The sequence below is a fragment of the Physeter macrocephalus genome, chromosome 20 (genome assembly GCF_002837175.3).
Source record: "Physeter macrocephalus isolate SW-GA chromosome 20, ASM283717v5, whole genome shotgun sequence".
Classification (NCBI taxonomy): Eukaryota; Metazoa; Chordata; class Mammalia; order Artiodactyla; family Physeteridae; genus Physeter; species Physeter macrocephalus.
The window spans coordinates 32,373,030-32,386,605 of record NC_041233.1 but is presented as its reverse complement, the minus strand read 5'-3'; positions in this window follow the sequence as shown (position 1 = coordinate 32,386,605).

Genomic DNA, 13,576 nt, shown 5'->3' with positions numbered 1-13,576 from the left:
TTGCTGGTCGTTGAGTGAAGCTGGGTCTTGGTGTTGAGATAGAGATCTCTGGGAGATTTTCGCCATTTGATATTGCATGTAGCTGGGAGGTCTCTTGTGGACCAGTGTCCTGAGGTTGGTTCTCCCACCTCAGAGACACAGCCCTGACGCCTGGCTGGAGCGCCAAGAGCCTTTAATCCACACGGCTTTTAGTTCCTGTTCTCATCTTACTGCATTAGCAAGAACTTCCAGTATGATGTTGAATACAAGCGGTGAGAAAGCATATCCTTGTCTTGTTCTTGACAGTTTTGAAGACAGGAAAAACAAGATCAGGGCATTGGCAGGGTTGACCAAGGTGTCTGGTGAGAGTTCACCTCTTGGGTTGCAGACAGCTGCTTTCTTACTGTGTGCTCACGTGACCTCTTTGTGTCTCAGAAGCACAGGCGGCTGGGCGGCCTCGTCCCGGAGTGAGATCAGCGATCACCGTTCACAGGGATGCGCTCCTCCTAGGCCGGTGGCCGAGCCCACGCGGGTTTCCCATTGTAGCATTATTTACGATAACCTAATGTTCATGTTCATCAGTGGATGAATGGATAAAGAAATTATGTATACCCCCACACACACATGCACACACAAACAATAGATTACTATTCAGCCGTAAAAAGAATGAAATCTTGGCATTTGTGACAATATGGGTCGACCCGGAGGACATTATGCTAAGTGGAATAAGTCAGAGAAAGGCAAATACCGTATGATCTCTCATATGTGGACTCTAAAAAGTAAAATAAATAACAAACAAGCAAACAAACCAAGCTCATAGAAACAGAACAGCTTGGTGGTTGCCAGAAGTCAGGGGTGGGAGAAATTGGTGAACTGTTTTTTTGTTTGTTTGTTTTTAGTTTAAATAAATTAAAAATATAGATGTCAGTTACAGAACAGTAGCATATATTCTAAGGATAGTAGAGCAGAAAGATGAAAATAACCTAGGAATTTTACTTCGTTGAGTCTTCAAATTAACCAACCCTTCAATTGCCCTATCTTTAAACTTCTTATTTGACCTAATAAAAATGTACAGTTTGCACCACAAACACACATATAACATTCTCATGCAAAAACTCTGGAAACTTTTTTGCCATGCAACCTTCTGCAAGATTCTTCTACAAAGTGAGCTTCAAACTACCAAATTGACTAGAGAGAGATCATCATAAAAACTGATGGTGAACATTAAATATGTAGTTTCCTGTGAAACTAGGAATAAATCAGGAGTCCCAAGTACCATGGGAGGACACATGTTCCTCATTATGTAAATACTGAAAAATCATCCCTCAGCTGTTCCCCACCCCATAGCCTCAAAGCTCCAATCTTCTGAATAGCTTCCATTTACCTCCTCTCCATACCAATGTCTTTCTATGGATATATCTAGCTTTGTAGGCTCACAATGAAAACCAATTGTCCTGGCTCCCCAACCTTCAAGATGAGGAAAAAAAAAAAAAAAACAAACCTGAAATATAAAAGAAACAAAGCTACGCTGGCTATAGCTGCAGTCAAAATTCCTTCACTCGGGGTCCTCTCTGGTATTACAAGGGTGAATACCAGAATAGATAACTTCAGCCGTAAGTCTCCCAGATCATGTTAAAACAATTTATGGACATCTATACTTCAAAGATGAAAGCCATATATGCTGTCATTTCAGCATTCACCTAGGCGTCTCAGATAATGTCAGAACTCAAATACACATTCATTGTTTTACAGAGATGGGCAAGTTTTCTGCTCTCCACTTTTTATTTAGTATTAAGGAAGAATAAAAGTCCATGATTCAGTGGTTGAAGTTCACCAACTGTGCTAATTTGGCCAACCTAGAAATAAAATAAGACATATATGAATGTAGCTCGTTTAATAGATGAGAAAACATGCTCCCTCCTTTTAATGAAGAACTCATTTTGGAATATAAGTAAAACAATATTTGATTTTATTTCATACATTATATTTCTAATGTTCAGGTAGTTCCAGAATCAGAAGCTCAAAAAAATGTGAACTGCCCCCTAGTAGTGTAATTTTGCTCCCCAATAAATATCTCAAGGGGGAATTTTCAGAATTTCTTTCTCAGTGGTCCTCATTGTATAAGCCTCCAGAAGTCCAGGGTCATCACCATTCTAATGCCTCAAGAAAAAGAAATGAGCACAGGTGTGGACCTGCAATGCATGATGTCATCTGCTTCTGGTTCAGTTTGCTACAGGAACATATCAGGGAATGAGGCACCTAATCAACAAAGAAGCGATCCAGCCCCCCACCATCTGCCAGCGTAAAGAAGAGAAGAGGTAACAGGCAATTAAAGAAAAATTGTGTGTAAATTTATCTGGAATGATATACTGTTTTTGATGATCACAGATTTCTTTGTATTTATTTATTCACTCATTCATTTAATGAACGTTTATGAGTATTAGTGATAAACCAAACCTATGATTGGTGCTGGGATTGCAAAAGGGAATAATCTGGTATTTATTACAAAGGAACAATGGTATCCATGGGGCAGGAGTCAAATGAAACTAAAAGAAGCAAAAAGGGCAATTAGAGTTCTAATGGAAATGTTTTGATATACTCTTTGGGCTTAATGGAGTAATAATTTAGTCTTTTGGGAGCTGGAAGTAGTTCATAGAGAAGGTAATGTTAAAGCTAGACTTGAAGCAATGGGGCCACCTTTAGGATTAAATTTTGCTAAACACAACAAAACAGCTATAAATCACAGTAAACTTCATAAAAGCTTATTTCTCTTTTTTATAAAATAATAAAGATAACAATAATAGAAGACACACCAATATTTGGCTTGCTATGAGCCAAGCACTATTCTAGCACTAACATATATTAACTTATTTAATGCTCAAGCCAACCCTTTGAAATGGATGATACAATTAGGCCCATTTTATTTATTTATTCCACCCCCCATTTATTTATTTATTTATAAAATTTTTATTGGCGTATAGTTGATTCACAGTGTTGTTTTAGTTTCTGTTGTATAGAAAAGTGAATCAGTTATACATATACATATATCCACTCTTTTTAAGATTCTTTTCCCATATAGGTCATTGCAGAGTACTGAGTAGAGTTCCCTGTGCTGTACAGTAGGTCCTTATTAGTTATCTGTTTTATATATAATAGTGTGTATATGTCAATCCCAATCTCCCAGTTTATCCCCCTCTTTCCTTCTTGGTAACCATCAGTTTGTTTTCTACATCTGTGACTCCATTTCTGTTTTGTAAATAAGTTCATTTGAACCATTTTTTTAGATTCCACATATAAGCAATATCATATAATATTTGTCTTTGTCTGACTTAACTTCAGTCAGTGTGACAATCTCTAGACCCATTTTTAAAGATGAAGAAATTGTGACCCAGAGAAGACAAGTAATTTACCAAAGGTCGCACAGTTAGTAAATAGTAGATCTGGAATTTGAACCCTGGCAATCTGTTTCCAGAGTCATGAGTTGGTTCTCATTGGTGCATTATATGATTTTGAGGCAATGAGAGAGACAAAAGCATGGTATTTTTATTGAAGCCTTATAAATTCTGCTGCAACATGTGGACATACTCAGAAATGTGTGATTGAGATCATCTCTCAAAGAAACAAAAGGCCACGTTTCCTGAATGTGAAAAACATGGTAAGATAGAGGTCGTGGCTTGTGTATGTCCACTGGCTCCTTGTATAATAGTATCAAAGGGAAAGCAGGATGCTTTATAACATGAACATAGTGAGTGTGTCATGAAATATGTACTTCCCTCTCATGCTGTTTAGCTAGGAAATAAAGAGATGATTTCTAGTCTTATAAAATTGCAAAATTTGTCAGAAATTTTAGAAGTTTGTATACTAAATTTAACAAGTAAATTGAAGGAAGGAAGGAAAGAGCGAATGAAAGGGAGTTCCCTCCTTCCAAATCTCCAAGTTTAGAAAACAATTGGTATATCTGTAGAGGAACTTGGAGGTGCAAATCTACATATTTTAGCAACAACAAAAATCTGCTCCATCAGGAGGTAGTTCACTATGGGGCTGCCTGGGGCAGCTGGTGTTCATTTGGCAGGTAAGAGTTCTGAGTATCAGTCATGTATTTGATGGAGAGAGACTCTAAATTATGCAAACAAACAAACAAATAGGTTAAAAGCCTGACTTCTCAAATGAGACTCCAGAAAACTAAATTTCTTTCAAGGTACACTCTTAATCATAAGAGCCATTCATTATCTAGAGAGGTAGAGCTCAGCTCATCTAATTGTTCCCACCCACCCATCCCAAATTTAAGTTAATTTCCCATCTAGTGTTAATTTTATTAACTTCATGCAAATGCACACGAGACTATGTCACTTCTTCCTTAAGTGGGTTTTAATAGTACTTAATAAAAATAATGTCTGGCAGGAAATAGCAGGCTCTATATTTACATGCAAATACCATTTAAATAACTCAGAAAGAGAATATCAATACCCAGAAATAGTGTCTTTGCCAAAGTTAAAACTCATCATGGTATTTTGTACATTTTATACGTCCTTCTGCAAAACCCCTGTAAAGCTAAGCAAAATGTTTTCTTCAGTGGAAGACATAGCTGACGTTCAACTGCTGAGGCAGCAAGGGGTAGAGGCACAGGAAAATCCTGCTCACCTGTTCATACTCTGGAGATTCACATGGTGATTGTGATTCTGTGTAAATTTGTTTAAGCCTAACCCTTTGAGATGGGCAAAGATGGCCTACCTGCTATTTTCTTAGTGTTATTCCTGAGAATAAGATTTCTCACGAGAATTGGAGATAGAGTCATTGGTGTGCAGCAAGTCAGAATATTGAGATAAAGATGTAAAGAATGATGGTTTGCAGCTCACCTGGTTCAACTCATTTAACAGGTGAGAAAACTGAGGTCCGGAGAAAGTGACTTATAGGTTGTAGGCTTACATGGAAAACCAAGTTTCTCTGATTGTTTATGATGGGGTAGATGTATATTTATTAACACAAAAATAATTTCCACAAAAATTTAAGTGGTATGGGATTATAATTCTGGAAAGGTATATACCAAACTCTTTTTCTGAGGCTTTTTCTCTTCTCAGCTTGGTTTTCAGGTAAGTATTTTATAGCTTATGGTTCAATTTTGCTTATCATTATTTTCTGGTTAAATATGCACATATAGCAAATAACAAATCGGCATTACTTGTGTAATGCAGGTAGGCAAAACATATTTGGATATTGGTATTCTTTCTCACCCATAATATTAGCAAAGTTTAGAATCAATTTAGACTGGCCAACCGATGAGGCCACAGTGTGAATTTTGGAAAAGCAATTTGCATGGCGGGTGTTTAATAAGGCTTTTGCTAAGAGCTGGAATGTCCCACAGGGAGGAGAGAAAGCACTAGTGTTTTGTTACTCAATGTGTGGGCCATGGAATACCAGGATGGGCATTACCCAAGAGCTTGACAGAAATGTGGAATTTCTGAATTCATCCTTACCAATCAGAATCTGCATTTTAACAAGGTCTCTGTGTGTTTCATAAACACAGTAGAATTTGAGAATCACTATTCTAAACTAGAACATAAACACTACTTGCATCAAATCACTGATTGAATTTGAGGAGCCATATGGAGGAAAGAAATGGTAAAAAAAAAAAAAAAAAATGTAACAAATAGAACTGGGGAAATATAAATACAGTCATAGAAGACTTGTGTTATATTTCTAACCTAGCCTAGATTATATAACTTCTTTGACAATTTCCTTATTTGTGAAGAGATTAACAGTTTCTATAAAGGCATACCTTGTTTTATGGCACTTAGCTTTATTGCATTTTGCAGATATTACATTATATACAAATCAGAGGTTTGCAGCAACCCTGAATGGAGCCAGTCTATCAGCTCCATTTTTCCAACATCGTCTGCTCGCTTCATGTCTCTGTGTCACATTTCGGTAATTTCTCGCAATATTTCAAACTCTTTCATTATTATTACATTTGTTATGGTGATCTGTGATCAGTGATTTGTTGAGGCTACTATTTTAAAAAGATTTCGACTCACTGAAGGCTCAGATGATGGTTAGTATTTTAGCAATAAAGTATTTTTAAATTAAGGTATGTATATTGAGTTTTAGACATAATGCTACTGCATACTTAATAGAGTACAGTTTAGTGTAAACATAACTTTTTATATGCACTGAGAAACCAAAAAATTTGTGTGACTCTCTTTATTGCAATATTCCCTTTATTGCCATAGTTTGGAACTGAACCCAAAATATCTCCGAGGTATGCTGGTATCTTATGAATAATTTGAGTATTAAATGTTGAACATGCAGCAACATACATGATGTGTAGGAGATAATGGTCTATTAACGCCATTTTCTTTTTCCTTACTGTGCAAGTGTAGGGACATATTTGGTGGCTTTATAGTCCTAAAGCAAAAAGAAGATACTAAAACATAACTAAAAAGACGTGTTATGTTGCTTCGGGCTACAATTCTTATTTTCAAATTTTATTAAGTGTTTCTAGTATTGAGTCTAGTACAAAGTCTTGTAGAACTAAGCTTTGGCAAGAAGGGCTTGGACACTTTCCCTTCCTAAAAAGGGAGGTAATGATGGGTTTTAATTGCAACACAGTTAGAGCTTTTGATATCAAAATAATTTTCAGTGATAGTATTGGTCTTAGCAGAGAGTGCAGAATTTATGAGATTAAAGCCCTGTGAGTACATGCACATACTCTTATAGCTTTTTATGCAAATTGAAATTCCTCCTTCATTTTCCATTTTGAGAATCAAAGATTAAGGATAATAAAGCTTTTTAACTTAGCTAAATTAATTAGATGCATTTTATTACATCAATCCATACTTTATCATAGGCCATACTTGGCAAATTCTCTCTACTTTAATTATTCAGAAGATAATAATTCAATGATGGAGATATGGTTCTAAATTAAAATTACAGAATTTTAATAAAATTTTGAGCCAGTATCTTACCTGTAACCATTGATGGTACTTATTAAGCCCATGTGGTTAAGCTAGCATGAATACTGAGAATTTTATATTTATTTGATAAAAATATTTTGTATGTTTACCAATAAAGGCAAGTGTCTTGGAATAAAACACTTGTTACAGAAAAAAAATAACAATGTATTTCATTTTGAATGAACACAATGTCTCCAAAATTTAGATCATTCAATTAAAACAACAATAGTGGGCTTCCCTGGTGGCGCAGTGGTTGCGCAGTGGTTGCGCGTCCGCCTGCCGATGCAGGGGAACCGGGTTCGCGCCCCGGTCTGGGAGGATCCCACATGCCGCGGAGCGGCTGGGCCCGTGAGCCATGGCCGCTGAGCCTGCGCGTCCGGAGCCTGTGCTCCGCAAAGGGAGAGGCCACAGCAGAGGGAGGCCCGCATACCACAAAAAAAAAAAAAAAAAAAAACAATAGTATCAAAATAACTATAATGAAAACATAAAACCAATAATTAAAATGATAAATCTTGACAGAAATAATTTGATATAATATTAATGTATAAATTCATCTCCAAAAGGATATATATTTGTACTGATGTTACCAGAGGGACATAGCTGGATAAGAAGTATGAGACCTTTGACATATTTTTATTCTTACAGAATAATACAATTTTTTTAATGTTTATTTCTCATGTCTTCTTTTCTATATTTAAATAGCTAATGCAGTCACATAGCTCAAAATTCAAAATATACAGATGTGTACAGTGAAAATTCTTGCTCCTACCCTGGAATTACCCTCACAGATTTCCTTTCCCTAGAAGAAGTGATAAAAACAGTAGTTGTTGAACTGTTCCTGAACCTTTTAAGTCAGTTGCCTCAGTTAACCTGCAGCATAACCCTTTAGTTGGCAAATTTATTCCTCATTTCACAGATGAGGAAACTGAGGCTCTGCACCAAGTACAGTCTACCTTGGTATCTGTCTGGAATTTGTTCCAGGACGCTGTGCGGATACCAAAATCCATAGATGCTTCAGTTCCTTATACAAAATGGCGTAGTACTGTCAGCTCTCCATATCTGTGGATTCTACATCCAAGGATAAGGAGGGTTGACTACAATTTACTCAAGTATTTAAGACTAGTAGTGACAGTGTTGGAACTGGAACTCAGAATATCTGGGTACTTATGTTCTTAACTACGTACCTCTCATAACTCTTAACATACCATCAAACCAAACAATGTTTCTTATGTTTTCTTTCAAAGAAATATATATATAGGAGTAATTACAATTAGTAAAATTTTATGAATCTTGCCTTTTCCATGTAACTATATATATTTTAGATATTATCCAATATTATTGTTGAAGTACTTTCTTATTTTATTTTTTAAAGTACTCAATAGAAAAAAATGTAATTCTATTTATTTTATTGTTTGAAGTAACTAGTCCTGTATGGATGGAAATGATGTGGTCTCTAGTCTTTTCCTATCATAAATGATATTGCAGTGATTATCCTGTATACTTTATACCATTTTGCACACATGTGAGTGTAACTGGAGGATAATATCCCATATGTAGAAAGGCTAAGGCAAAAGGTATATGAATTTTAAATTTTGATTTGCATTGCACAGAGATTTAAATTTTGATGCAACCCATAGAGACTGTACCAGTTTTTACCGAATATAATATATTAAGGTTTCTGTTTTCTTTATACACTGACCAACACTGTGTTATAAAACTATTGGTTCCTGACCAGTGTTATAATAAAAAATATACATTTTCTGGCATTTTAATTATTAAAATTCAGCTTTTCATTTTTAAAAGATTTCAGATGTACAAAAATGTTGCAAAAAATTACTAAAAATCCACTATACACAATCAACAGTCCTCAAATATTATCTTAAATAAACATAGTACATTTACCAAAACCAGAAAATTAACTTTGATAAAAAACTAATTTACATACCTCATCAAAATTTCACCACATACACTACTAATGTCTTTATACTGATCTAAGATTAAATTCAGAATCATACACTGTACCTAGTTGCCTTTGATACCTTAGTCTCTTAATCTGGAATAATTTCTATATTTTTTCCCCCTCTTTTATCACCTTGACATTTTTTAAGAGAACTGACCAGTTATTTTGTATGATTTTGGCTTGCCTAATGCCTCTTTGTGACTAAATTCTGGGGTAAGAATACCTTAGAAGCAATGAGGTGTCTTTCATTGTATCACAAGGAACATGAGTGTATTTGGTTCCTCTACTTATGATCTCAAATTTGATCACTTCAGATGGTACCTGGCAGGGTTTCTACTGGATGGTAATTTTACGTTTGTAATTATTGGGTATCTTCTGGGAGATACCTTGAGACTATGTAGATGTTTTAAAATCACACATTCATCCACTAATTTTGGAGTCTATAAGTGGAGATAAATGATGATTTTCTATTTCTAACATTCATTCTGCATTGAGTAGATAGAAATCTACTCTAAGGAAGAGTTTCCTTCCCCTCCTATCTACTTATGTATTGCTTATTGATTGATTGATTCACTTGTTCATATCAGTTTAGACCCATGGAATCTTATGTTGTTCTATGATTAGCAGTTCATTATTTTCTTTACTTTTTTGCTCAAATAGTCCTACATTTGGCTTTACCGAGCTTCATCATGCTAGTCCCTGTGGCCTATTAACATAGCCCCCTTGTTTTGGAGTCTTTGCTTTGCTTTTCTTATATTAAGAAAAGGAGATTAAGTCACCTAAATTTTACTTTCACTGAAACTTTTGTCCATTTTTCCATTTAGGTTTTCATTCTTCTTATTGATTAATAGAAATTCTTTTTATAAGTAGGCAAGTAATTTTTTGTAATACTTGTTTTATAGTTGATCATGATTTAATTTTCTTATGTTTTACGTTCATAAATTTGTTTTTAATGTAATAAAATTTATCAAGTTTTTAAGCCTTCTGGGTTTTGTTGCCATAATTGGGCAAGCCTTTCCTACTCTTAAAACATTTTTCCCTGTTCAGAATACTTTTCCTTTAAGTACATTTACTGCTGATTTTTTAAATGTTTATATCTTTGATTTATTTGAAATTTATCTTAGTATAAGATTTCTATATAAATTTTTTTCTCCAGATGATTACTTTGAACTAAAAAAATGCACATTTATTGTTTAATTCATCATTTTAACATTTATTTAAAATTCTACCTATATCTAATAATATTATGTATTTGGTTTTATTTCTTCCATTAATTTATGTCTGTTGATGACTTTGTAGCATATTCTTTTATTTGTCTAGTTTTACAGTGCATTTTAGTATGCTAATTAAGTACCCTTTTTACTATTTCATATTTTTTCTGCTTATTTTCTTGTTTACATTTTCATATGAAATTTAGCTTATACTTGTTCAGATTAAAAAATCAATTATTATTTCTGGAGTCACATTAACTTAGGAAGAATTGACATTTATACAAATACGAGTCTTATTATCCCAGATCGCAGTAGTTAACTTTCTGTATGTTCAAGTCTTTCTTGAGTCCTTTAAGAACATTTTAAAGTATTCTTCAAATCCAGAGAGTGCATTAAGTTTATTAAGAGTAGTTTATCACTGTTTAAATTATTTCAGATGAGATGTATTTCCAATTTATGTTTTGTTGTTGTTTGTAAAAGGAAAGCTATTAATTTCTTTTTTTGAATTTATGAATTTTATTTTATTTTTTTATACAGTAGGTTCTTATTAGTTATCCGTTTTATACATATTAGTGTATATATGTCAATCCCAATCTCCCAATTCATCACACCACCACCACCATCCCCACCCACCACTTTCCCCCTTGGTGTCCATACGTTTGTTCTCTACATTTGTGTCTCTATGTTCTGCCGTGCAAACTGGTTCATCTGTACCGGTTTTCTAGGTTCCACATATATGCATTAATATACGATATTTATTTTTCTCTTTCTGACTCACTTCACTCTGTATGACAGTCTCTAGATCCATCCACGTCTCTACAAATGACTCAATTTCGTTCCTTTTTATGGCTGAGTAATATTCGATTGTATATATATACCACATCTTCTTTATCCATTCATCTGTCTATGGGCATTTAGGTTGTTTCCATGACCTGGCTATTGTAAATAGTGCTGCAATGAACGTTGGGGTACATGTGTCTTTTTGAATTATGGTTTTCTCTGGGTATATGCCCAGTAGTGGGATTGCTGGGTCATATGGTAATTCTACTTTTAGTTTTTTAAGGAACCTCCATACTGTTCTCCATAGTGGCTGTATCAATTTACATTCCCACCAAGAATGCAAGAGGGTTCCCTTTTCTCCACACCCTCTCCAGCATTTGTTGTTTGTGGAAAGCTATTGATTTCTACATGTGGATTTTGTGTTTAGAAATCTATCTGAATCTCTTCGTCATAACAGCTTTTATGTGTTGAATCATAGATTTTCCAAATATACATTCACATCAGTGGCAAATAGTGAAAATTATTATTTTCTTTCTCATTTTCATGTCTAATTTCCTTTGTGTGTCTATCTACAGTGGTCTATACTTTCAAAACGGTATCAGAACCGTGGTAATAGTGACCATCCTTGTCTTAGAATTCTGATGAGAATGCTTCTGATGTTTCCTTGGTAAGAAAAAAAAAATGAGTATGGAGAAGAGATAGCTGTATTTCATCATATTTAAAGAGCATCTATGTATCCTTACTTTATTGTTTTTTTACTCAAAAAGGGGTACTAAATTTTATCAAAGGCCTTTCAACATCTGTGGAAAATGAACTATATCTTTTTCCTATAGTCCATCAATATGAAAAAATGAAGAGATTTCTTAATGATGAAACATACTTGCTGTGATGGAATAAATTTCACTTGGTTATGCCATAGTTTTATTGTTTTAATGTGTGGCTAAACTGTGTTTGATAATACTTATTTAGCATTTTCATCAGTAATCATAACAATGGTTTGGTTTTTTACAAATTCTTTGTTGGATTTTTTTGTCATTGTAAGAGTAGCTTCATAAAAAGACTTACTTGGTTTCTTTCTTTATGTTATTGAACATTTTCAATAGCTTTGTAATTTTCTAATCTGTAAAAGTTTTGTTAACATTTCCCTGAGAAAATGTCTGAGTTTGGTGATTTCTGACAGAGGGTTAGCATTTTCACAACTGTATTTTTTCCATAGTGAGTGGTCTATAGATTGAGTTGACTTAATTTAGTGAAAATTTAAAAAAATATATTCCTTTTTTCACTGCATTTTCAATTGCTTCTGCAGAGTTGAACAACATAGTCTCTTGTCAATCTTTTAATTTCCTCCAAATATCATGATTTATCCCTCATCATTTATTATTTTATGAATTTGTGCTTCCTACTTCTGCATTAGCTAGTTTATTGGTTTGGTCAAAGATTTGGTGTTTGGCTTATTTATTAGTTCTGCCATTTTTCTTATTTCTAGTTAATTACATTATGCTTTTCATCTTTATTAAATCAATCCTTCTGCCTTCCCTTGGTTGTTTGTTTTGTTTTGTTTTTCTATTTTCAATAAAACTTCATGCCTTGATTTCATACCTTCTGATATGAATGGCTTTCATGATTGATATTTTTAGGTATTCTACAATTTGGGTTTGGATTTTTTCTTAAATTGTTTCAGAAAAACTTCTTTTTGTAATTTCCAGGTTTTAGGGACTTTTTGGAATATATTGTTTTAATGTTACATTCTTGTTTCAGTTCTGTGTGATCAGAGTATGCTATCTTATTTCTACTTTGATATATACAGAGGTTTTATTTGTGGCTTATTATTTGGTTAAATTTATGAATACTCCATATATATTTCATAAAAAGGCGTAGTCACAGTTTTCAAGAAGCAAAGTTTTAATGTTTATACTATTTTAAGGTTTTAAATAAAATTTAGATTCATTTTGTTAAATTCCAAAAATACACATTGTGATTTTTTTTAGAGATTACATGGCAGATAATTGCAAGATCGATTGGTAGATTTTTTTTTTTTTTTTTTTACAAAGTTTAACTTTTAAATTCAGAAATATTACCTAGTCCTCTTTAAACAAAATTTGTTTTACATTTCTTAGTGAAAGCTTCTTTAGTTTGGTTTAAGTGTTTTCATATATTCGCTGTTTATTTTCTTTTAAATATTAGCTATTAATTATATATAATATATATTAGATTATCTCAGCTTCATAAAAAATTTAAATCAAAAAATAAAATGACAAAGTATAAATATAACATGATATTGTAACTTTTTGTCACTTTTCATGAACACACAGACACACAATTACATATATATAATTATTTTAATTTGTTACATAGAATTCCTTTATATAATTTTACAATGAATTTGTTAAAGCGCTCCCCCATTGATTGCCATTTAGGTTATTTCCAACATTTTGCTATTATAAACATTGTATCCCCACAGAAATGGTTATGTGTGTGAATATGTAAATGTATATACATACACACACTCACACATATACCTAGAAAATGTCAATTTAATTCCAAGGACTCATTTCTATAAGAAAAAAATGCTTTATCTCAGAATGCACATTTAAAATTGATAGGATTGGGCTTCCCTGGTGGCACAGTGATTGAGAGTCCGCCTGCTGATGCAGGGAACACGGGTTCGTGCCCCGGTCCGGGAAGATCCCACATGC